The following is a 24,644-nucleotide window of genomic DNA, read 5'->3' as shown; positions in this document are numbered from 1 at the left end:
GTCTAGATTTGGCTGATAGTATTTTAGTGATGTTGTTTATCTCATTCCTTCATCCCCTTTAGAAAATTAAATCTAGAGGCTTGGTAATATTCATATTCAGTGTTTTTGGCAAGAATACCTCCTGGATGCTGCTGTGAATTTCCTATTGCATCTTATCAGGAGGCATATAATGGAATGACCCATCATAATACATTGTAATATATGATAAATCAGTCCTTGGTTTTTAGGCTCTCTCTTCTGGAACCTTCTTTTAAAAACTATGACTTATTGTTTCAATACATTAGTTTTGTCACTTGTATTTTTCCATATTCCCTTCATTAATAAAAGACTAATAGATTAAATTCTATTTTATAGATGAGCCATAGGCTGTGGAAAGTTGCAGTTTATCTAAGGCCATAGACTTGCAGTTATATAGCCCAGAAGATGGCAAATTTTTCTTAGAGTTTTTTGAGTCACAGAGAACTTTGAAAATATAATGAAAACTGTAAACCTTCTCCCAGGAAAATATGCTTGTGTGCACAAATGAAATTTGGCAGTTTCATTTCAAGAGGTTTAAAGATGCCTTCTGTCTGTGCTCATTCATGAACTGCAGATAAAGACCTCTTCGCTTGGCTTATTCTTTCATTCTTATTCTTTCCTTCTACCTTGACTTATGCTTTCTTCTCATTTCTGTCATCCTGGCTATCCAAGATGATTTTTTTCACTTGAACTGTTTCTTGTAATGAGTAAAATTTGGAGTATATCTAGAACTTCTGTATATCTCCATCAGATAACCCAGCCTCTAGTATAGTGTGGTCAAATTAAGTGCCTCATCTTTTAGTCTAGTTTAGTTGATAACACCTGAATGTTCGAAAAAAAATATTTTTTATGTTGAGGTTGTGTTATTGGATAGATCATCTGACTTCTCATTATGTTCCTCTTTGCAGCAATCTGCAGAGCGCTGTGTAAGCACATTGCTTGATCTCATCCAAACCAAAGTAAATTATGTGGTCCAAGAGGCGATTGTTACATCTTCCGCAAATACCCCAACAAGTACGTCCAGATACTTCTGCCCCTCTTCCTCAGATCATTTAGGAAATGTTTAAGTAAGGCACTTTGAGGTTGGCTAGGTAAGAATTAGTCTTTGTAAAGTAACTGGTCATAATTGAATACTTTATTAAAAATCAGAAACATATAAGTTGGTTAGCACAAGGATTAAAATCTGATTTTTCACTCTGCTTTATCACTTTTAGAAGAATTGAAGCTTTGTCTGAATATGCATTGTCAATTGACATATATTAAAGTTAGCCAGATTCTTTGGTGATGAAGTTACTATTAAATAAGGATACCCATATATTCCACGTTGTCTGGGCATAATCCATTTTATGCCTCTTACCAGGCATAATTAATAATTGTGCCCCTTTTCACTCTCAGAAACGTCTCAGTTTGAATAATAAATTATATGGTCACCTTATTGTAAAAGCCAGGGAGGTGACAGCTTCACTATTCACTTAGTATGTTACCTAGTACTTGTAGAAAATTATAGAACACGCAACAATGAACTGTCAGAGTTTCAGGCCTTTTCTGAAGTATTGTAGCTGCTTCCATTAAGATATACAAAATCTACATTTTCACTCCACAAAAATTTTCACATTGAGGCCTCTTAGTTATGAAACAAAAATACTTTTTCAGATTTGCTTTTGAAGGCAAACAATTAAGGAACCCGAAAAGAGTGAAATAAGAGCAGATCTTATAAGCATCCTAAATCTCATTTTACCTTATAATCATAGAGATGAACTGTGCTAAGGCTTCTGATTATCGTTAAAGATAATGTGAAATGAAGTGACTTACAGTTAGTTAGCTTAGTGGTGGACTCAGAATTAGAAGAAATATTTTAATAAGGTAGTGGTTTATTAAGCATTATGTATACTCTCTCTCTCTCTCTATATATATATATATTTTTTAAATTCTAGAAATGGTATTTTTGGAAAAAGGATCATATACTTTTACCACTCTCCCAGGAAAGAGGAGGGTTGGGTTTCTAAACTTCTTGATTAAGTGGGGAGGTGTATATCTTAATATGCTTGGTAAAGAAATGTGTCCATTTCTGATTAGTGTTACTGAGGGATTATGATAGTTTAATTTTGAGAAAGCATTATTGAGAACCTGGTTTAATCAGTGGAAATAGGGCAAACAATTAAGTGTATTATTCAGTTGTCCATATCTCATTTATTATACAATTTCATTCTGATGTTTAAAACTACATTAGCCGGGCTTCCCTGGTGGCGCAGTGGTTGAGAGTCCGCCTGCCGATGCAGGGGACACGGGTTTGTGCCCCGGTCTGGGAAGATCCCACATGCCGCGGAGCGGCTGGGCCTGTGAGCCATGGCCCCTGAGCCTGCACATCTGGAGCCTGTGCTCCGCAACGGGAGCGGCCCGCATACTGCAAAAAAAAAAAAAGCAAAAAAAAAACACATTAGCCAAGGAGATGGATTTAACATGGTAAAGAATGAGAGCTATAGACCTGTGAAAATAAATACTTGAATTGCTTATTTCTTCAGAAAAACAGGTCATTAGTGTGGGTGCCTTGGGAGGAAAGAACATAAAGATCTCTATAGAAAGCAGAGATAGTGGATAAGAGACAAAATTACTGTTTCTGTATGCTATTGCTGTCTGACTCCATTTTCCTAATAGTAAAGTGGAATTTCTGTTCCTCTATGATGAAGGTAAAATGAAGTAATAGGAAAATTCTCTGAGCTAGTTATGAGAAAGACTGTAAGAAATGTAAGGTAGTGGTATTATCTTAAACCATAGGTTAGTTTTTCCTTGTGAAAAGAATATCTGATAAGCTTTTATAAAGATTTATGGTCTAGTTATTAAAACATAATTGAAGGAAAATTGAAGACATTTATAATTTTCTGGCTTTAAAGCCTGTACATTCTCTTGGCTAAAAGTCTTTGTAGTTTGGTGGTGGTTTAGGGTACCTCGTCCATGGTTTTTTGCTTTGTAGGCTTCATTGTTAAATACACTTCTCAGTTTTGCCTTCAGTAACCATAGTCCATTTTGTTATATCAGATATGAAAGTATCATTGTCACTTTGTGTGAGAACTTAGACTCACTGGATGAGCCAGACGCTCGAGCAGCTATGATTTGGATTGTGGGAGAATATGCTGAAAGAATTGACAATGCAGATGAGTTACTAGAGAGCTTCCTGGAAGGTTTTCATGATGAAAGCACCCAGGTAAGTTCCCATCTATATCTTAATGTATTAGATGTTTTGGGGACGACTTCAGGAAAGGTAAAAGTTAGGCAGTTTCATGTGTGCGAATTTATATACACATATAGTATGTTCATTTTTCTCCCAAAAAGGGGTGACCTTTTTCAGTTGTGCTAACTTCTGTTGGAACAAGCCTGCCTAATTTAGACAGTGGTTCTCAAACTTTAATGAGCCTTAGAAGCACCTAAGCACTGGTGTTTAACCTGTGTTAAAGGACAGGTTGCTCGGCCCCACCCCTAGAATTTCTGAGTCAGTAGATCTGAGATGGGCCTAAGCATGTTCATTTCTTACAAGGTTGAGGGTGGTGATGCTATTGCTGCTGCTGGTCCAGAACCACTCTTTGACAACTGCTGACTTAGAGCAGTAGTTATTACTTTTTAATTTTCTGTCACCTAAAGATGATTACCCATTGCTGTTAGTAATGGTTGTGGCTCAGTTGCAGCTGGGGTTTCTGTCTGGGGTGAAGGCTGGCATGTGCAGTTTGAAAAGATTCTTTGTGGATGGTTAGACTCCTTCCCATCTTCTGTCTGTCTTCTACCAAAACTGAGAGACCTTCGAGTCAAAGGCCCAGAGAAGCAGATAAATTATTAAAGCTTTTCCCCCGGCATTTGTACTCACTGCAAATTGAAGTTCATGTGTGTAATCTATCATAGTAATTTTAATAGGCCGTACAAGGAACATATACCAGCCAGTAGTCTCATGGTTTGGCAGGCAACTTTTTTTTTTTATTATTATTTTTAAAATTTTATTCTTTTTTTGTTTTGTTTTTAATAGATTTGTTTCATTTATTTATTTTTGGCTGCATTGGGTCTTCCATTGCTGTGCGCAGGCTTTCTCTAGTTGCTGCGAGCGGGGGCCACTCTTCATTGCAGTGCGAGGGCTTCTCATTGTGGTGGCTTCTCTTGTTGCGGAGCACAGACTCTAGGCGCGCAGGCTTCAGTAGTTGTGGCGCATGGGCTTAGTTGCTCTGCGGCACGTGGGATCTTCCTGGACCAGGGCTCAAACCCATGTCCCCTTTATTGCAGGCGGATTCTTAACCACTGCGCCACCAGGGAAGCCCTAGCATGCCACTCTTAATTGGTTGTGATCTGGCATAATTCTACTGTCTTGGCTCTTGCCTCAGTATGATAAATGATTCCCTAATTCCCTGGAAGTTGTAGCTTTTGGTGGAAGTAAATAATAAAGAATTTGGTCAGGAACCAGTTTTATTGCCATCAGTATGTTAGCATGTACTTTAAGAAATACAGGTGATTATCTGGGCCAGAAACAAACTGGCAGTTTTTGATGCCAAAATACGCAATTTGGAGATAGGAGGCTAGTGAGTTTTCAGTTGATGAAAACCTTTGACTGCTATTGTGGATATTGGCTGAGTTTTAACCTTTGTTTCTTAATCAAAATCAGAAAGACCTCATGGTAAGTCATATTTGGGAAAATATCACTTTGGAATTCATGGTGTGGAATAATGCAAATGCCTTTCACTTTACCTATTAAATTACATTTGCTTAGGTACAGCTCACTCTGCTTACTGCCATAGTGAAGCTGTTTCTTAAGAAACCATCAGAAACGCAGGAGCTGGTACAGCAGGTCTTGAGTTTGGCAGCACAGGTAAGAAGTCTGAAAAAAGCATGGAGTTGATTTGTCTTGTTTTAAATTCTAGGAAATTGTGAAACTTCTTCCAAGAAGGTTCATTTGCAGAGATTTTAAACGGAAGGAGTGCAGTCTTTAGGTTCTGTTAAAAAAATAAAAACAGTGTCTCTTTTACATATTCTGCTGAATTAGAACTTGTTGTATGGCTTCTAAATGAATCGACTGACTCCAGTTTTAATGATAATTCATGAAAATTGAACTTAGACTCTTTAGTGTTAATGATGGACATGACTTTGTGAAAATGACATTGAGTCTCACAGTATCTCCTTCTGGGGAACTTAATTTCAGCTTTCAAATGAAAGTACCCTGTAGAGATGGTAAATGCTTTGACAAATATCTCGCGTGCTGTTCTACCTTTTAAATAAGTTGCCTTTCTCTTTAAGTACTTTTAAAGTGCTAATGCTGCTTCCTTAATTATTTAGTAGTTTTGGTCCTTTTAGGGAGGGTTCTGATTTCAGGAATGTGGCAACCAGCTGGATACACAGAAATCAAAGTAATTACCTTTTCTGACGTAACTAGTATAATGATCAGTCCATCATGATCCAGTAATGTTCTTAATTGAATTTGAGAACAGGCTGGCTTTAGCAGGCTGTCAAGAGTTATGATGTGTGTTTACACATGGAATCTGATTCAGATATTCAATTTACCATTTTCCTCTTTCATCTCTTTATAGTTGTATATTAACAGCATTTGAACCCTTTTATAGTTCTTTAACCTAGCTCTGAGCTGTCATCTTTCCTTTTTTTTTTGCTCTGGGGAGCTTTATTTCATATCAATAATGAACACAATTGGAGGACTAAATATGGTAAATCCTGTAATTAATTAGTACTGTTGCGGTGTGCACTTAGTACACTTCTTGAAACCCAGTTCCAAACTGAGACCACAAATGGGAACCTTGAATAGTTGCCAATACATCATCTGTTAAGTGGTCAAAGCGCATCATTTGGTACCTGATAAATGCAAAGTTCTTCTTTCCTCTGACAGTATTTAATTTTAGAAATGCCAGGAATCCATTTTAAGGAAAAGAAGTTCGACGGGCAGATAAGGCATTTGAATACTTAATGGAATACTATAAAGCAGACATTATTAAATAAGTTGTTTATAGAATATGCTATACAACTCTGAAAAAAATACAGCCAAGAAAACTGCTAGAGTCAAAGGCTACTTTCTGACACTTGATTCCAGTACAGATGTTTTACAATCAATGAACTCAAACGTGAAGAAGACCTGAACTAAAAATTAAGATAATTGTCTTATCTGATTACTGATGCATGTAAACATTACTGAGAATTATCGCTTGATTATCTTTTAAGGAGCAGTTGACCAACAGTAGTTGGGTTAAAGGATGTCAGAAAATTCACTTCACAGAAAATAGAGGTGTCCCACTCCACCCCTTGTACCTCTCAGTCTTCTCCATTTCTCCAACAAATTATGAGTGAACTTTTAAATGTGCTATTTCCCCAAGTCTCTAAACCTTCACTTGACCCCATTATGGTTAGTGTGAAGACGCATCCATATGAGTATGTGGAGTCAAGGGCAGGCCATGGCTCACCATCTGTCCATGAAAAGTGGACTGGGAGGTTGTCCATCACTGATGAGGCGTGTCTTGACACTAAGAGCAGAAATTGGTCATCTTCTGAATCAAAGTAGTTTAGGTTAGACGTTAATTTTCACGTTAGTGTTTAATAGGTCATCTACAGGGGGCCATTTTGAATAGAAATTGCCCCTTCTTAATCATGTAGTGCTTATTACAGACTCTGTAGGGTGATTGCCATTAAATTAGCCATGTATTTGACTTCACCTTAGGACCTTGAAGTTCATTTCTGTCTTTTGCTACAGGCCCTGGAGCCTCTCTTCCTTTGTATGAAAGAAAGAGCTCTGTATAAATTAACCAGATTCAAAGAAGTCTTGTGTTTATTCTAGACGGTAATATAGTAAACTTGACTTTAATGAGGTCTATGTACTAACACTTCAGAAAACTCCCTAAACACAGATAAATACATATTTATACAGTCTCTTAGCTTTCTCAGAAATCTCATTTTCTTCAAGAATCATGGGATTTCTATTTATTAAAGTATCTCAAGTTTTAACTCTCCCCTGTCGGCCACATTTCAAAGCATCAGCAATATCTGGCTCTCCATGAAAGTTACCACAAGAAGTAGAAAATAAGGAAAGAGAAAATGTAGAGATGGGAGTGCTGGGTGGTGACCTAGAATCACTCGGCAGGTAAGAGACTGTCTCGGCTTACATTGTGTGACAGATTCATGCCTCAGCCAAATTGAAGATTCTGTGTTTATGTATGTGTGGAATAGTCAAACTCAACTGCTGAGAGGCCACTTGACATTCATCCACATTGGAAAATAGATACACCTTTCCTATTATTAATTTTACATCTTTTAAAATTTATTTGTTAGAGCTCTTTGAAGTGTTTTTTCTAAAACTTCCTTTTGCCTGAAGCAAAGCGATTTCCATAACCATCAAGGCAATGGTTATTTAATATTATCTATATTGAGCATTCTAGATTTCCTAGTCTAGACCCTTTATTACCCATTTGTATCTCTGTTAAGATGGAGTTAGAACAATTTTCTAAAAAGAATTTTGGCTTTGCTCCTTGTCTACTCACTTTTTAAATTTAATTATTTACTTACTTTTGGCTGCACACGGGCTTTTTCTAGCTGCAGCAAGTAGGGGCTACTCTTCGTTGTGGTACGCAGGCTTCTCATTGCAGTGGCTTCTCTTGTTGCGGAGCATGGACTTCAGTACTTGTGGCACGTGGGCTTCAGTAATTGTGGCACACGGGCTTAGTTGCTCCGTGGCATGTGGGATTTTCCCAGACCAGGGCTCGAACCTGTGTCCCCTGCATTGGCAGGCAGATTCTTAACCACTGTGCCACCAGGGAAATCCTGTCTACTCACTTCTGAATAGATAAGGCTAGCCTCATAATCAAGTGAGTGTCTTGGTAGATTCTATTGTATTCACAAGTTCTGAACCCTGCCTTCACCTCCATTGTCTCTTAAGGCCTCTGTATCTGTATTTAACAGGCAGCATAGGAGAGCTGTGTTTTAGGTTCTTGTCAGAGTTCAAACTCACTCTTATTACAGTATTTGCCTGAGATAAAGTGTTTAGGGAGGATTCCCTATGTTCTTATAGATGTTGAAATTTACCACTGAATCAAGCCAGATTAGTAGAGAGCTGGGGATCTAGACTGCATTGTATTTGACCCTTATTAGAATTGTTTTTACTGAATTACACTAATATCATCATCCTGTAGTAAGGGTTGTCATGAGAAACTATCCTCTTTAGATGTGTTATCAAAGTATTTATTCTATTATATATTTTTTTCCTGTATGAAACCCCATAAAAAAATTCCTAACCAGTTTTGGATTCTCTTATGCATTAGTATGTAATTAACTGCCCCTCTGAATGGCTTATCTGACTAGACTTGTTTTCCATGTCAGATGTTTGAAACCTTAGAATCAAATTTAAGGATCTCCTGTAGAAAATGTGTGGGTCATCGTGGCTTGCGTTTTTCTGCCTTTGCTTCTAATTTATGTTCTCTAGCTTTAGATGTATTTTTATAAGCTTTGCTAAATCCTTTTCTAGAACACGGCAGGGTATAAATAAACCATCAGACGTTCCTAATTCTAGATTTTCTGTACAAGGACTAGTAGAGAATCTTAGTAACAACAGTCATCTGTATAGTGCTTACTATGTGCCAGGCTTTCAGTAAGGGTTAATACTGTTACTCTTCCCATTTCATAGGTGAGGAAACTGAGACATAGAGAGGCCGGCCCTGTTAGTATGGGGTGGAACTAGGACTCAAACCCAAGTAGCCTGGCTCCAGAGTCTTTGCCCTTTTCTACTCTGTTAATGCTGCTTCTCAAGTCTGAAAGTTAAGAATGACTTTTGAGAATACGCATTTCCTGTCTTCCCTGCCTGAAGCATTGTTGTGCATAAGCCAGTATAAATAAGTGAACTTAGAGGTTTTAAGATTATTGTGGATGATTATTTCATATTTGGCTATAAATAATTAATAAAGTTTCTCTAGACTTGCCTTTTCTGTCCAATTAATGAAATCTGAGGCATTAGCATAATAGAATAAGCACATTTATATGTCTTTTCCACTGGAATTTTCCTCTGGAATTTTTTTCTCACGTTCGTGAAATAAGAACCTAATTTAATATTTATGTTACCAGCCATAAATTTTTAAGTTGAGGGCAGCATGATCTGCTGAGTTACGTTAATTTGAATTGGGTGGTGGAGTTCTGTTTCTGCTATATCCACTGGTTCAGGACGTGACTGGGCAAATTTCTCTGTCATACTACTGTTCTGTCTTTATAGTAGACTTAATCGTGTTGTTTATCTGTGCTGAGGATTCAGTGAAGTATATGTGAAATCTTTGTGCTTCTAATTTTAAATAAAATGGTGGTATGATTAGAAATATTATGGGACTTCCCTGGTGGTGCAGTGGACGAGAGTCCGCCTGCCAATGCAGGGCACACAGGTTTGAGCCCTGGTCCGGGAGGATCCCACATGCCACGGAGCAACTAAGCCCGTGTGCCACAGCTGCTGAGTGCTCTGAAGCCCGTGGGCCACAACTACTGAGCCCACGTGCCACAAACTACTGAGCCCACATGCCACAACTACTGAGCCCACATGCCACAACTACTGAAGCCTGTGCACCTAGAGCCCAAGCTCTGCAACGGGAGAAGCCACGGCAATGAGAAGCCCACGCACCGCAACGAAGAGTAGCCCCCACTCACGGCAACTAGAGAAAGCCCACGCACAGCAATGAAGACCCAACAACGAAGACTCAATGCACCAAAAAATAAATAAATTTATAAAAACAACAGCAATAAAGAAAAAAGAATAAAAGGGGAGCAGAGAACAGATAAGACAAATAAAAAAGAAATGACAACAGTTCCAAACCTAACCATATCAATAAGTACATTAAATGTGTCTGAACACCCCAGTTAAATGACAGAGATCAACAGGTTAGAAAAAAAAAAAAAAAAAAAAATATATATATATATATATATATATATATATATATATAAAATTAGGGGAAAAGAAAACCAACCCTTGAATCCATGGCTTTATTTCAAAGATTTGTCTTTTCGCTTTGATAGTTTTAGAGGAATTAGTAAAGAATACTCATAGAAGTGTCCAAACTTTAGTAATTACTATTTTTAGTACGTGGAAAAGAAGTCTTCACCTTAGTTTTTCCATCTGTGAACAAGAGACCATCATCATCAAAATCACCTGTGCTGCTTGTTAAAAATAAAAGTTCCTGGGCCCCACTTCTGACATAATGAATCAGAAAGTCTGGAATCTGCACTTTCAGTGGCTTTCCTGGTGTGTTAAAATGTTGATGCACATTACAGTTTAAGAATTACTGTTTCAGAGCTTGCCTGGTAAGAATTGTTTTGGAAGCTCTCAAATTTTGGGAAATACACTATTTTCTTGAGATCCTTATGGGGGCCTAGAAGACTAGCAGTACAGTAGATCCGAAACCAAATTTTCTGAGTCACCAAACACATAATGGCACCTTAAAATCATAAAAAGTTTCTATTTTCTTGTCATTAGCTTTGACTGGGCCTGATTTATCGTGGTCTCCATGTGAATTAGTGAGGAAGTGAAGGCCAGCTGATAGTAGTCCTAACAGATCACCCCTCAGGATAACTGAGTTTGGACAGTGGAGATCCTTGCCCACTCTTCACTTCTAGTCCTGGAAAATTTGCACTCATTTTCTCATTTCTCATAGGACTAAATTTTTCTGTTAAGATTTACAGTACGTATACCCTTTGATCCAGTGATTCTGTCTCCAGAAGTTTGTCCTGTTGCAGTGTTTTGAATTTGTGGGGGGACTCAGGCTATTTTCACAGAAGTATATATTTTACGAATCTCGACAGGAATTTTTTTTTTTTTGGCCATTTGGTTAAATATGTACCAGCTATATGAGAGAAATAGTTTGAAGTAAAAAAAAAAATATTTTAATAAGTATATTATTAAGCTGTATTATGTAGTTTATTTTAATATGTTTAACAACTTTACTACTATATAACGGCAAATTAAGTTTTCCCAGTTAAGTGATGTGTAGTGTTCATTGTGTAATAAAAAGCATAGTCTACAAATTTTAAATGACATGCTTTGGGGACTGAATATACAGATTAAAATTTAACTTTTAATTTAAATATCATAAAAGCTGGGCAGGGGATTGCTTTCCTGATGTGATACTTGGAGAAAGTTGTATTCTGCTCTTTTAAAAAATCAACTTGTTTATGTTTCATAATATTCACGCTTTGTTTCCAAATGAAAATCTAAGTGAGGAGGTTTCAGGCTGCTATTTATAAACACTTCCTCAGGAGCAAATTAGCCCCCCTCCCAACAAGCAACAAAACAAACTCATTTAAATTGGATAGTATCACTGTTTCCTTTTTTTAACCCTGGCATTTCAAATACTACAAACATTTTGATATGAATAATACATGTATATATGTGCATTTCTGTTAGAATAATGCAACCTATGAATGTGATAAAGATTATCTTGAGGTAAAATTTACCCTTTTTATACTGTATTAACTTGTATCTCAGTGTTCTTTATGCTTTTTTGTTTTTAACCAGCACTCCATTTTGAGTGCAAATTAAATAATACATGATTAAGAAAATCTATATAAAACCATCAGGGTCACTTCTGGTGTTGAGCTGAATGATACGTGCCTTAAATGGCTAAATTATAAACCAGTTCATCTGCTTATGTAGAAACTCATGGGAAAAACCCTGGCCTAGTTTAAAGAAAATATTTTTGTATGTGTTTTAAATACAGAAATTGGAATGGGACTGATTGTTGCCTTTAATAACATGATACCACTGGAACAATTTATGCGTAAATGAATGCCACTATATAGACATTCTGAGAGGTGGATACCAGGATATTTATTGCCACTTTATAATGATTGCAAAAATAAATAGTAGGAAGGAGGGAGAAAGAGGCAACAGCCTAAATGTTCATCAATAGGACACTAGTAAATAATGATGCAGTGCTGCATATACAGTGGAAAATGGCAGCTGTATGTGCCAATATGGAAAGCAGCTTGAGGAGCAGTATATATACTATGAAACTGGTTTTGTATAAAATAAATATATATGTGTGGGAGCTCTCTGGTAAGATATATAGTGCACTGTTAATATGGCTATTTTGGGGATGGGGAGTTAAGGTGGGGTAGGGTTGGATGATAGGGGGAGACTTATTTTTATATTATACATTTCTAAATTGTGATGTGTCATTGATAATAAATTTTTCTTAGCCATGACCATGTATAAAATTATTTTTAAACAGCCACAAAAAAAAACGAGACCACTAAATTCAAGTGTCACCCCTTTTAGAAGCACTTCGTTATGTTCTCTCTTGAACAGTTTTTTTTATTATTTAGGTAATAGTACCTCTCATACTATATTGTAATAATTAATATTCTTTGAGCTCATTGAAGTCAGGCACCGTGTTGTTATCTCTTTGTTTCCAGGGCCTGGCCAGTGTCTCCATAGGAGATAGTTAATAAATATTTGAATGAAGAAAGAAGGTATGGGTGAAATATATGTAAGCTGTGTTTCATGAATAATCCTGCTAATATTAAAGCAGTTAAAAACATTATTTTTACGTCCTGAGGCCATCGTAAGCAGTTGATTTTTACTGGCTTAAACTTTATTTTCCTTTTCCCAACTTCATTTTGAATTTGAGTCTTAGAACTAACCCACTTCAATTTATATTTAAATTCTTGGAAACATTAGAGATTACAGAATTATGGCTCTATTAACAATATATTGAGTTTAAATATCTTCTTAACGGCCAACTCTGCGTAAATCACTTAAGCATTGCCTTGATAATAAATCCAGCAGTTTGGCTTTCTGTATGGAGAAAGGTTACATTTAAACCTTCTTGCCATTGCCTTTTCATTAGGATTCTGATAATCCTGACCTTCGAGACCGGGGCTCTATTTATTGGCGCCTTCTCTCAACTGATCCTGTCACAGCCAAAGAAGTAGTCTTGTCTGAGAAGCCACTGATCTCTGAGGAGACAGCTCTTACTGAGCCAACTCTGTTGGATGAGCTCATCTGCCACATTGGTTCTTTGGCCTCAGTGTACCATAAGCCGCCAATGCTTCTGTGGAAGGAAGTCATGGAATCCATCGCAAACACTTGCCAGTACATCATGGGAGGTAAGCAGGTAAACTAGGTTTGAGTGAGAAGTGATTCTCTGTTTAGACGAAGTTGGTCTTCCTCAAGCTTTTATAGCCTAGAAAAATTTGCTATGCATTTTGCAAACCTACTCTACTGCCCTGGAGGCTTCATCTGAATACTAGTGACCACACACAAACAATGGGTTAAAAGGCCCCTCTGTGTTCTAACCTCAGGGTAGGTAAGGTTGTGCCTTTAGAAAATTGTGGTGAAGATTTTCTAAATGGATAAAGTTTGAAAGTTGCTTAAGTCTCCAGAAAGATGAGGCTAGAAATTTTCCCAGAGTTGAAAACTTGGTAAAAAGCCTGTACAGGTGTACCACAGAGATAGTGCACTTCAGTTCCAGACCACTGCGATGAAGTGTCATGAATTATTTTGTTGTTGTGTTTTCAGTGCATATAAAAGTTATGTCTATACTATACTGTAGTCTATTAAATGTGCAATAGTATTATGTCTAAAAAAATAGTCTACATACCTTAATTTAAAAATACTGTATTGCTGGGGCTTCCCTGGTGGTGCAGTGGTTGAGAGTCCGCCTGCTGATGCAGGGGACGCGGGCTCGTGCCCCGGTCTGGGAGGATCCCACATGCCGCGGAGCTGCTGGGCCCGTGAGCCATGGCCGCTGAGCCTGCGTGTCTGGAGCCTGTGCTCAACAATGGGAGAGGCCACAGCAGTGAGAGGCCCGCGTACTGCAAAAATAAATTAAAAAATAAAAATAAAAATACTGTATTGCTAAAAAATGCTTATCATCATCTGACAATGCAGGGTTGCCACAAACTTTGAATTTGTAAAGACTGCAATATCTGCAAAGTGCAATAAAATGAGGTCCGCCCATGTATACATTTAGCTATTTTTATCCTTTACTGTAACTTTGGTTCAAGCTTATGGATGAAGTTAGCAAATACTGCTTCTCTTATGCTGTAAAGCTAGCTGTTAATGAAATAATGTTTGCAGGATTGTTTTATAAGAGCAGCCTAGATTCTGTGTAGACATAGTTGTTCAGTTGCCTGTACCTTTTTTACCAAAATAAATTGCTCCATATCAGTAAGGAAATGCTATTATGAACAGACTGTCAGGTAACATGGAACTCTTGCTTTATAGATAACCTTAAAATTTTAATTTGGGAACGGCAGTACTCTAATAAACTCTTATAATGGGTATCTTGGAATCTTTTCAGAATCTCCCTTCATTAATTATAATAAACCTCAACTCTAAGTAGAATTTGATCTCTGAGTGGTTAGAGTATCTGCACTTGCACCGTTTCTGAGTGTCTCGTATTGTCTAATATAGGTGTTTCAGTGGTTCATGAATAGCCAGAGCGTAGGATTTATTGCTTTACAAATTAGTGTAGTCAACGTTTACAATACTGTAGCTCTGTTTTAACAGACTATGGGCACAGATAAACAAAAAGAAAAGGGCAGTACCCAAGAAAATGATTATTAATCTTTCATTAGCCCTTGCATTGAATCTTTGGTTTTAGGGCAGTGCTGTGATTTTCACCCAAAGGAAACTTGTGGTTTCATGAGGATCAGGCCTCGTTACAGGGTGTTTGACCTCGTAGGCAAGCATATTTAACATTCGCTAGATATGACCATTTAACTTCTAAGTACATCTCCCAGTCTGTGCTTCAAGTTTTGATAAATAGATACGGACTTTCTGTTGTTTGCCATTTAAATTACCTTTCTCCTGATAACTTTGACCCTCAAATGGGATGGGGAAAGTGAAACAAATCAACAAACAAAAACACCTCTTCCTAGAACACAAAGAGAGAACCAATATGTAAAAAGAAGCACAGTCTCTTACATAAGGTCTTTATCAGATAAATAGCCTTCAATTTGTCACCTTCACAATCCCTTATGTGGTTCCTTTTTGGATGACCTTTTTGTCCATTTGTGCTTGTTTTGTGTTGTTGTTTTTTTTTTGCGCTACGCGGGCCTCTCACTTGCTATGGCCTCTCCCGTTGCGGAGCACAGGCTCCGGACGTGCAGGCTCAGCGGCCATGGCTTACGGGTCCAGCTGCTCCGCGGCACATGGGATCTTCCCGGACCGGGGCACGAACCCGTGTCCCCTGCATCGGCAGGCAGACTCTCAACCACTGCGCCACCAGGGAAGCCCTGTTTTGTGTTTTTAAAAAAGAAACACACGTGCAGAAAAATCCCCTTTGAAATAAATATGGGTATGTTGCTGCAAATGGCATGCCTGTAAGAGTACTGTCATCACCTAGCTTTCTTCTGCGTCCTAAGAGTAATAAGTGATATGCCTCTGACGTGAAATACATTTGCACCATAAAACCTTAGAGGCTTAAACATGCTTACTTCGTGAGGTCTTTTAAAATCACTTGGGAAAGGGAAAAGTGCTTTTTAGTTGAGTATTGCTTACTATACTTTTCAGCTGCTCTGTGGGCATGAGATGGTAAATAGTTGTCTAACTTGGAAATATCTCACCTTTTAAATATCTCACCCTTGCCGATGCAAGGGACACGGGTTCGTGTCCCGGTCCGGGAAGATCCCGGTCCGGGAAGATCCCACATGCCGCAGAGCACCTAGGCCCGTGAGCCATGCCCTCTGAGCCTGCGCGTCCAGAGCCTGTGCTCCGCAACGGGAGAGGCCACAACAGTGAGAGGCCCGCGTACCACAAAAAAAGAAATTATTTTCCAGCCTCCCACTGGAGGCTGTAAAGTGATGTGTCATGTGACAGCCTCCAGGAACCCTTGTTAAAAGGCAAGGTCTGCCCCCTCTTCTTCTTCATCCTGCCCTGCTGCCTGGAGTGCAGGTGCCCTCACTCGAGGCTGTAGGACCAAGGCCATAACTTAGGGATGGAAAGAGGGTGCTGGAGTGAGCCTGGGTCCCTGGCAACCTTGTGGATTAGAGCTTTCTTATAGCCTGGACCTCAGGCCTCCAGACTTTCACCTGAGAGATTAAAAACTAGGGTGCAAAAGCTCGGAATGTTTTGGGTTTCTTTGTGCAGCTGAATTGAATCTTACCTGAAACTAAAGGCCATGGTTGAGTATGTTGAGTACTTACGGTTCTGACAATGGATTTGTCCTGGGCTACCTGAGCTCCGTTTGCTAGCTCATCTGTCAGCCTTGGTCAGGGGTGTAAATGGAACCATGATAGTGCTGGGGATGGGCCTGAGGAGTCAGGATACCTAGGTCCTCAGCTGGCTCTGCTGATGCCAGTACGTTACATGACTTCATGCAAAGAATTCCTTTTCCCCGGGTCTCAGTTTCCTAATCTGGAAACTGAGACGTTTGAATCAGAAAACCTCTAAGGTCCTTTCCAACTGTGATGCTCATAGCTCTGGCTCAGATGGTTGACTTGGATCTCTCTCCCTTCCCAGCTCTGTCCTCTGAACTCCTCATGGCATTTCACTGGTCTCGCCCTTGGACCATGGTCAAGTTTTGCCTTGCATCTCTCTTCTACTTGAAGTTCCCTGAGGTCAGGTCCTTGGGCTTCTTCCTGTCATACCCTTGTCTAGCTTTTAGAATAGTGACTTGGGTATAAAGAGTATTCAGTACACCTTTGTCAAATAGACGATCTCACACAGACACAGCTGGAATATGATCCTGGATCTTTCATGCCCTACTCCCCCGGCCCGCCCCCCAACCCCAGCCCATGCTGGTTCCACTTTCACCCTGTGGAAGCTGGGAGGGAACAGCAGTCCACACCCACCTTCCCCTGCTGGAGCTTTGCCTCCCTCAGAGCTGCACCCACACAGGGTTTCCCTGCCCCAACTTGTTGCTAATTTTGGTCTCTGTGGCTTGGTCCTCCTCTGCCACACCTTCCTGTGACGTCCTCAGGCCCCCATCTCCCAGCCAGGGACCGAAGGGAGATACCACTGAATGCCCTGGCGGTGGGGCGGGGGTAGGGGTTCTTTGCTGAGGTCTTCTACGTCTTTCCTTTCCAGTAGTTTATTCCTCCTCATTCTCATCCCTCCCAATCACGAGCTTTGTGAACATCATTCTCCTAGCGCAGACACCAAAAAGAGAAGGAACAGAGTGGGTGAGCAACTTCCCCTGGGTTGCACAGCGGGAAGGTCTCTGTGGACAGTAAGTTTCTTGGTGGCCACCTTCAGCAGAAGATGACAGAAAAGGGTAAAGACCCTAGTCCTGTAATGTTCCCATCCATCTTTGCTCCGTGAATATCATAATCTCTCTCTGTGGCTGGGAAATGCCCACCTTGGTTTGGCAGTAGGGTTTGGATCTTTTTGGGCATCTGAACCTTCCTCCACGCCCCTTCCCCTCTCTTTCTTACTGCCCACAGGTCATCAGTCTCCACCACAGGGCAATTCCAGTCCCTGCCTCCTGGTCTCTGCTCTCCTCTGGACCGTGCTAGGGGCTGTCACCTACCCGGCGTGACACCATTACCCTGCACAGTTGGTAGCCTCACTGTCCTCATTCTAGAGGTGAGGACACTGAAGTTCAGAGACATCCAGTGACTTGTCCAAGGTAACACCCCGGGTAACGTGTAGTGCTGGGCTCTGAAATCATGTCCTTAGCCCCCAAGCCCAGGGCTCTCTCCTTTGCAGCCTACATGGGGTGGGGGCAGCCGTGCTTTCTTCCACTGTCCTGGGGAGTGGCTTTATTGGAGAAGAGCACAAACTCCACAGTCAACATAAATGGAGCACTGACTCTGTACCAGGCTTGGCTTGAACTCCTTCAATCCTCACCACACCCTATGCAGTGGGTACCACTACTCTTTGGTTTATAGCCAGGGAAACTGAGGCCCAGAGAGATGAGTGACTGATCCGAGTTAACATATCTAGTGGTTGACAGAAGTGTCAACTTGAACCCAGGACCGACAGCTTCAGTGCTGAAGAATGGTGCTGCCTTTCTGAAAGGAAAAGCACAGGTTTGAGAGAGCCATATAGGTCTGGGTTTGAAGCCCCGCTTTGCCACGTCTAGCTGGTGCCGTCTCTCCCACCTGGGCCCCTAGATATGCAACGGGGGTGCTGCCCTGCAGTGTTGGGTTGTGTGGACACAAGAGAGGCATCTAGAGATAAAGCTCATTATAAAGTTCTGGCCCTGGGCGCAGGGTAGAGGCTCAGTCAACCCGAGTTCCTTTCTTCTCTTTCTAGGCTTCAGCTAAGGTTCTCCGGTCTCAGCCCACGAAGGAAGGATCTTAGATTACAGGAAAGAGGGTGTTCTACTGAAGTTGGAGCCGGCTTCTTCCTGGTCCCAGGCAGCTTGCCCTTTTCATCTTCCTGGACCTCGCTCCGAGGGGCTGTGGGAGAGACTGTGCCCTGTGTCTCCCTCTCTGTTTTACAGCCTGAAGTTTAATCTTCTCCTCTCCCTGCCCACCCTGGTGTCCCCTTTCCACCTCCCTAGCACACTGCCCGTTGGTTTCTACCATGGAAAGGCCCTACTGCCTGAACTCCTATCTGCTTCCTGTGGTTAATATTGGGGCAGGTTCTTTGAGTGGGAACATCTGTCTGAGTCACTGTGCCCTCCGCAGCTCCCACTGACTCAGCATTGGGCTTCCCTTCCTGTCCCCATTCCCCCCTCCCACAGGTGAGCTTCTCCCTGCTCCAGTCTGACCACCGGCTCCTCGTTTACCAGCCGCTCAGAGCCTCTGAGAGAGGGCAGGGCTCAATTTCAAGGCTCCACTCCTTTTGAGCACCTGCTCTGAACCAGGCCCTGTGCTAAGCATTTTCTGTGCATTATCTTATTTGACTCTCAAAACGTCACTGTGTGGTCACGGTTAGTTACTAACTGTTTCCTCTTGGAGGCTCAGGGAGATTAAGGAGGTTAATTTACCCCAAATCGCAGAGCTAGGCAGAGCCATGACTCAAACGCATGTCTGGTGGACTCCAGATCCCAGGTTCTTAAACACACTGTCCTGTGCGATATTTGGTCCTGAAGCAGAGGGAAAGACAGACAAGAGTCCTTCTTGCTGGGAGAATTTGAATACCCCATCACACACTCAACTTTGGGGGAAAATGTGGCTCCTGGGCACCCACTTAGAAGTCAAAAGTTGCCCTGGGATTTCCCAGAGACCAAAGAAGGCCACCATGTGTGGGAGGGAGGAAGTGTGAATTTCCAGGGGCCGGAGGGGTTCTCAGTGCTTGGAGTCCAGTGGTGCTGGGCAGTCCAGTGGTGCTTTCCTGTAATCTAAGATCCTTCCTTCGTGGAGGAGTGGTTCTCATCTCCTTGGAGGTCTGGGTTACTTGGACTGGGCTGTTCACTCCCTAGCAGACCTTCACAGAGGGCCCTGTGTGTACTCACACTCTACCACCAAGGCTCTCTGGGTAGTAAAAGAGGCAGAAGTGGCAACAAGTATTGGCATGGCTGGTGACAAGGGCTATGGTGGAAGTAGGCAAAGAAGGAAGGCTTTGAGGAAGGCTCTGAAGAAGGGCAAGGACCCACTCTCCCCAAGGTCTCGTGTAGAGTGATGGAAGGTCAGAGAGTGCTGGGTTCAAATCCAGGCTCTGACGCTTCTGACCTAGGGGATCTCCAGCAGATTTTCTCTGAGCTTCAGTTTTGCCATCATGAAATGGGGATAATCCTGTCTACGTCACTGGAGTGTAGTGCCTGGTAAATAAGGTGGGGCTTTTTTTTTTTTTTTGATTGATTGATTTTGGGCTGCGTTGGGTCTTCATTGCTGCATGCGAGCGGGGGCTACACATCGTTGAGTTGCGTGGGCTTCTTATTGCGGTGGCTTCTCTCGTTGCAGAGCATGGGCTCTAGGCGCATGGGCTTCAGTAGTTGCAGCACGTGGGCTCAGCAGTTTGGGCTCGCGGGCTCTAGAGCGTAGGCTCAGTAGTTGTGGTGCACGGGCTTAGTTGCTCCGTGGCATGTGGGATCTTCCCGGACCAGGGCTTGAACCCGTGTCCCCTATATTGGCAGGCAGATTCTTAACCACTGTGCCACCAGGGGAGTCCAATAAGGCGGGTTTTAAAGCCCTGAGAGGTATCGGATGCTACTCTCTGTTTCCGTTCCCACCTTGTCCTGTCATCAAAAAATACTTGCAGGAACAATCTTCCCAGCAGCCATGGTTGCTGTCAAAGTCAATGGCTTGATCCTCAAGTTAGACAGTAACTCTGAGCTCTACTCTTTTGGCCTGATCACAGAGGGTTTTAGATAAGAGATTGAGGTGAATTGAGGGTCACTCCCATACCTCTTCTTAAAAACAAAGCAAAAGAAAACAAAACAAGCAAACAAAAAAAACCCAAAACTAAAAATGGTGTTACAATGTCAATTGATGGGGAATTGGGAACTTTAACTTGCAAAGATGCTGCTTAACCCTCAAAACTGGGAGGCTTTACAGGCTGGGTTAAGAACACAGATTTGAGACCCAGACTATCTAGGTTTGCTTCTTGGCTCCATGATGTTCAAGCTGAATGAACTTGGACACTTTTCTTATAATGCCCAGTATCCTTGCATTGGGCCTTATCTCCCTCAGCTGAGAATGGGGATCCTAAGAGTACTTACTACTAGGGTCTTCCTCCTGGAGAACATGTGAGGCCAAAATAAGATAGCATGTGTCAGGAGCTAAGCACAGAACCTGGAGTATAGGAAGCTCTCAGAAAACATTAGCCGGTCTGTTACTGCTTGGAAACTGCGGTTTAGCCTTAGAGAGTGGCAGTGCTGGCCGGGACTCTGGGGTTATCTAGAGGCATGGTTTTCACCTGGGGGGCTCCAGGGTGTGTGGATGTGCCACAGGAGCCCCTCGTCAGATTCCAGAGAGGAGTAGGCAGGCCCACCTATCCTCTGCCTCTGCCCCTGCCCCCATCTGTTTCATAGCTTGGGGTTCCCTGTAAAAGTTGTTTGGATAAAAGTGTGTGTGTGTGTTGACAGGGTTGGGGGGGTGGGTGGTTCTATTGGTTTTTTTTAGAAGTTTGAAATCTACAGATTTGTGTCAGTGATTTCCAGCTCCCTCTACCCCATGAGGACCTTTGACTATCTTTTCATCATAAACCCCATGGTTTGAAGAGTGTGGTCTACCTCCAAACTACATGTATTTAGCAATGACGTGTAAGATTTTTAGCTCTGGTTAAGGTATTTTGGGAAGACCTTTGGCAACACTTACAATTAGGAATCGTCATTGTCTATTTCAGAGTCTGAGAAGAGACTGGGGCCCTAGGCCTGGGACTTGGGTCCCCTCTACTCCTTTTCCTACAGGGGACCACGTCTTCTGAGCACCTTCTATGAGCATCATCTTATTTAACTTTCACAAGCATCCTTTGCTCCGATCTTCATTTTAGACTCAGAGAACAGAGCATGGAGGCATGGGCGGGGGTTGTTGTTGGTGGTATGTATCACTGCCCAGTATCACTCATTTGATAAATGGTTTTCAAAGTCCCAGCCCACTGAAGCTTTATTTATTTTCTGCATGAAAACTAGAGGCTTGTAGGAGCTGTCCATTTTTTTCCAAATCATCCCAACTCTTCTAAACATTTCACTGTTATTTGGAATTCATTAATTGGTTCCCTCTGTTAGCAGAGCTATGCAGGAAGGTACAGATGAGAGAACTGTGTTAAGCCACAAGTGGTCTGTGTTTGATTTCATTACTTGCATCTCCTCCACAATTCCACGCTACAATTTATTCACACATACACATGAGCATACTCTAAGGAATACATGCTCAGAAACAAGGTCCGCAGCAGAACCCCAGACATATACACTCCACAACACGTCTGTTCTTTGAGGCATAAACATGGAAGCGGATGCACACACAGAGACGGTCAGATACTCGGACTCTTATATGTATCCAGATACAAAGAACCATAGCTACACAGCATGCACACACATACACGTACACCCTAATTGAAATGAGTTCTCTCTGAAGCCCGTTTGACCAGATGTCTTTGGAAGGAAGAAGGGATATAGGATTTACAAAAATGAAAATTGCAACGATAACAGGGTAAACTTACATGCTCACTAAACTGGCAAAAAAAAAAAAAAAGTTGGAGAGGAGTTGAATAATGACACCCAATGCTGAGGACTACTTTTTATAAAACAAATGTCTTTATACATTGCCACTAACAAAGAAATGGTCGCTTTTTTTTGGAAACATCTTTCTTATCGCTCCAGTAGTCAGATGTGTTTATACTCTCTTTTGTTGTAATTCCACTTCTAGGAAGTTAATCTAAAGAAGAACATCAACAAGAAGAAAATTTGACTTATAGAAAAGTAGCCACAACACAGTTACTTAGGAAATAGTGGTAGCCAGATAAATACCTACAATTCAATCCTGTCATCTGAGTTTGAGGCAGTCTTTTCCAGCCACATCACAATGACAATTATGAAGACTAGGGAACATCACAGAAAATATTTATGATAAAGTCAGTGAAAAAGAAGAGCACAAAACTGGGAGTTCACTGTGGATGGGATGAGATGAAGATTTGTCTACAAAGAGCTAAACAATGGAAAGTGAGAAACGAACAGTTCTTTGAGAGAGATATGACCATTATTGATTTGGTTTTTTGTTTGTTTACTTTAATGTTGTTATAATAAAGATTTCTGTTCCCAAAGCTATCTGTAATATAAAAAACCCAATGTAAGCCAGCCTGACAACTGCAGTAAAGATTTAACCCACTCGCGGATAATGGACCCTTAGCAACTCCTATGTTCGAGGGGCTGTATACACAGACATGTGCATCTCTAAGAATGCCATGTGTACATTGGACTTGGTCAGCCTCCCAGCCTCAACCTACAAGAGTCTTAAATGACAAGCTAAGAATTGTCCATTGTGCTTCACAGGCCTAAGGCTCACCTCTGTTATTCTTCAAAGCCCTAAACTTGAATATTTTCAGGTGATCTATTTAATACCAATACCTGAACTTGCAGCTCCTGATCCTTGGAGATAAGACTCCAGTTGGTGAAAAAAGTTATTCAGTAGGGCCAGAGACCAAGTAAGGTCTAGGCTTTCCATGAACTAGCTCTGTGACCTTTGACCAAACTTGTTAGCATTCACTGAAAATTGACCGCTTTGGGTGCTGTGGTGGATGCCCTACACCAGAGGTCCTCAACCTTCAGGAGCGCCAGAATCACCTGGAGGGGGTTTCTTGTTGATACAGAGGTTACTGGGCCTCACACCCTGTGATAAGACTCAGTAGGACTGGAGTGGGGCCCAGGAATTTGCATTCTAACAAGCTGCCAAGTGATGTTGAAGCTGTTGACCCAGTATGGAGGGCCACTTGCTCTACATAGATTTTGCTCAAAATAACCCTGCAAATGAAGTGCCTTAAATATTACTCCCATGAACTAAGAGGATAGAGAACTTGAGTGACTTGGAAAGTCATTTAATCTTCTTGGTAATAAGATTACCTCCTGCTCTTTCAAGAACTGAAATATGGAATTGATGAGACAATCCAGATACTAGTCATTTGCTCTGATGTGAATACCAACACACACGCACGCACACACACATCCACACACACACATCTTCCCCTCTATTATGGAGACCCACTGCCAGCCTGCCTTCTTTTTCAATATGAACTATCTCCAGGGGTCAGTTTCCTGTTTGTTTTTTGTTTTGTTTTTCAGTCAGTGAGAATGAACTGACTTAGATGGTCAACTTAGAAACTTAGATGGTCAACTTAGAAACATGCATGGTTTCTGCTGTCACCAGGGAGCCTCAGCAAAGTGACAGCATGCACTGCTAGTGACTCCGCAGATGACCCAGGCTTTGTGGTCTCAGGCTTATCAGTGTATCCACTGTGCTGCCTGGGTGAGCTGGGTGCTGGGGGCATGCAGAGGAGCTGCTGCTTTGCAGCTGTGTGCCAGCAGTCCATCTCTGTGCAGCTCAGCTGTAGTATGAGGAAAATAGCACTGACCTTCATCAGGCAGTGGTGAGGGTTCAATGAGCTGGCCGTGTAAAGAGCACAGACTGGTACCCAACAGAGATTTTCCTGGGACTTGATGAAATGGCTCCAAACTTGCCATAAAAGAGTAAGAGGGTGAAAACAGCCAGGACACTCCTGGATGAAACACAAAAAAAAACAACAAAATAAAGAGAGGGGAGCCTTTCTTAACCAGATACCATGGCTCATTACGGTCAATGCAGTGATAAAGTAGGTGACCAATAAAAAGAAAGTCCATAAACAGAACCACGTATGTAGGATGCTATGGTACGTGATATGGCTTGTATGTCACATCAATTCAAAAATTAGGCCTGGAAAAACGGCAGTCCATATGGAAGAAAAGATTAAATTGGATCCTTACGTTACACCATATGCAAAAATCAACTGCAGACGGTTAAATGTTAAAAATACGCCCCTGGGGCTTCCCTGGTGGCACAGTGGTTGAGAATCTGCCTGCTAATGCAGGGGACACGGGTTCGAGCCCTGGTCTGGGAGGATCCCACGTGCCGCGGAGCAAGTAGGCCCGTGAGCCACAACCACTGAGCCTGCGCGTCTGGAGCCTGTGCTCCGCAACAAGAGAGGCCGCGACAGTGAGAGGCCCACGCACCGCGGTGAAGAGTGGCCCCTGCTTGCCACAACTAGAGAAAGCGCTCGCACAGAAACGAAGACCCAACACAGCCAAAATTAATTAATTAATTAATAA

General features: G+C 41.6%; 1 long non-coding RNA gene across 1 annotated transcript; it reads left to right on the top strand.

Moving 5' to 3' along the window:
- Positions 1-21,313: 21,313 nt before the first annotated feature.
- On the top strand, positions 21,314-22,609 carry LOC132510751 (uncharacterized). The gene is made up of 2 exons (XR_009537421.1): positions 21,314-21,387; positions 22,216-22,609. It is a non-coding gene; the product is annotated as an uncharacterized LOC132510751 (long non-coding RNA).
- The last annotated feature ends 2,035 nt before the right edge of the window (positions 22,610-24,644 follow it).

This window comes from Lagenorhynchus albirostris, chromosome 20 (assembly GCF_949774975.1).
Source record: "Lagenorhynchus albirostris chromosome 20, mLagAlb1.1, whole genome shotgun sequence".
In the NCBI taxonomy this organism is placed as follows: domain Eukaryota; kingdom Metazoa; phylum Chordata; class Mammalia; order Artiodactyla; family Delphinidae; genus Lagenorhynchus; species Lagenorhynchus albirostris.
This window is presented reverse-complemented; position numbering and strand designations above follow the sequence as displayed.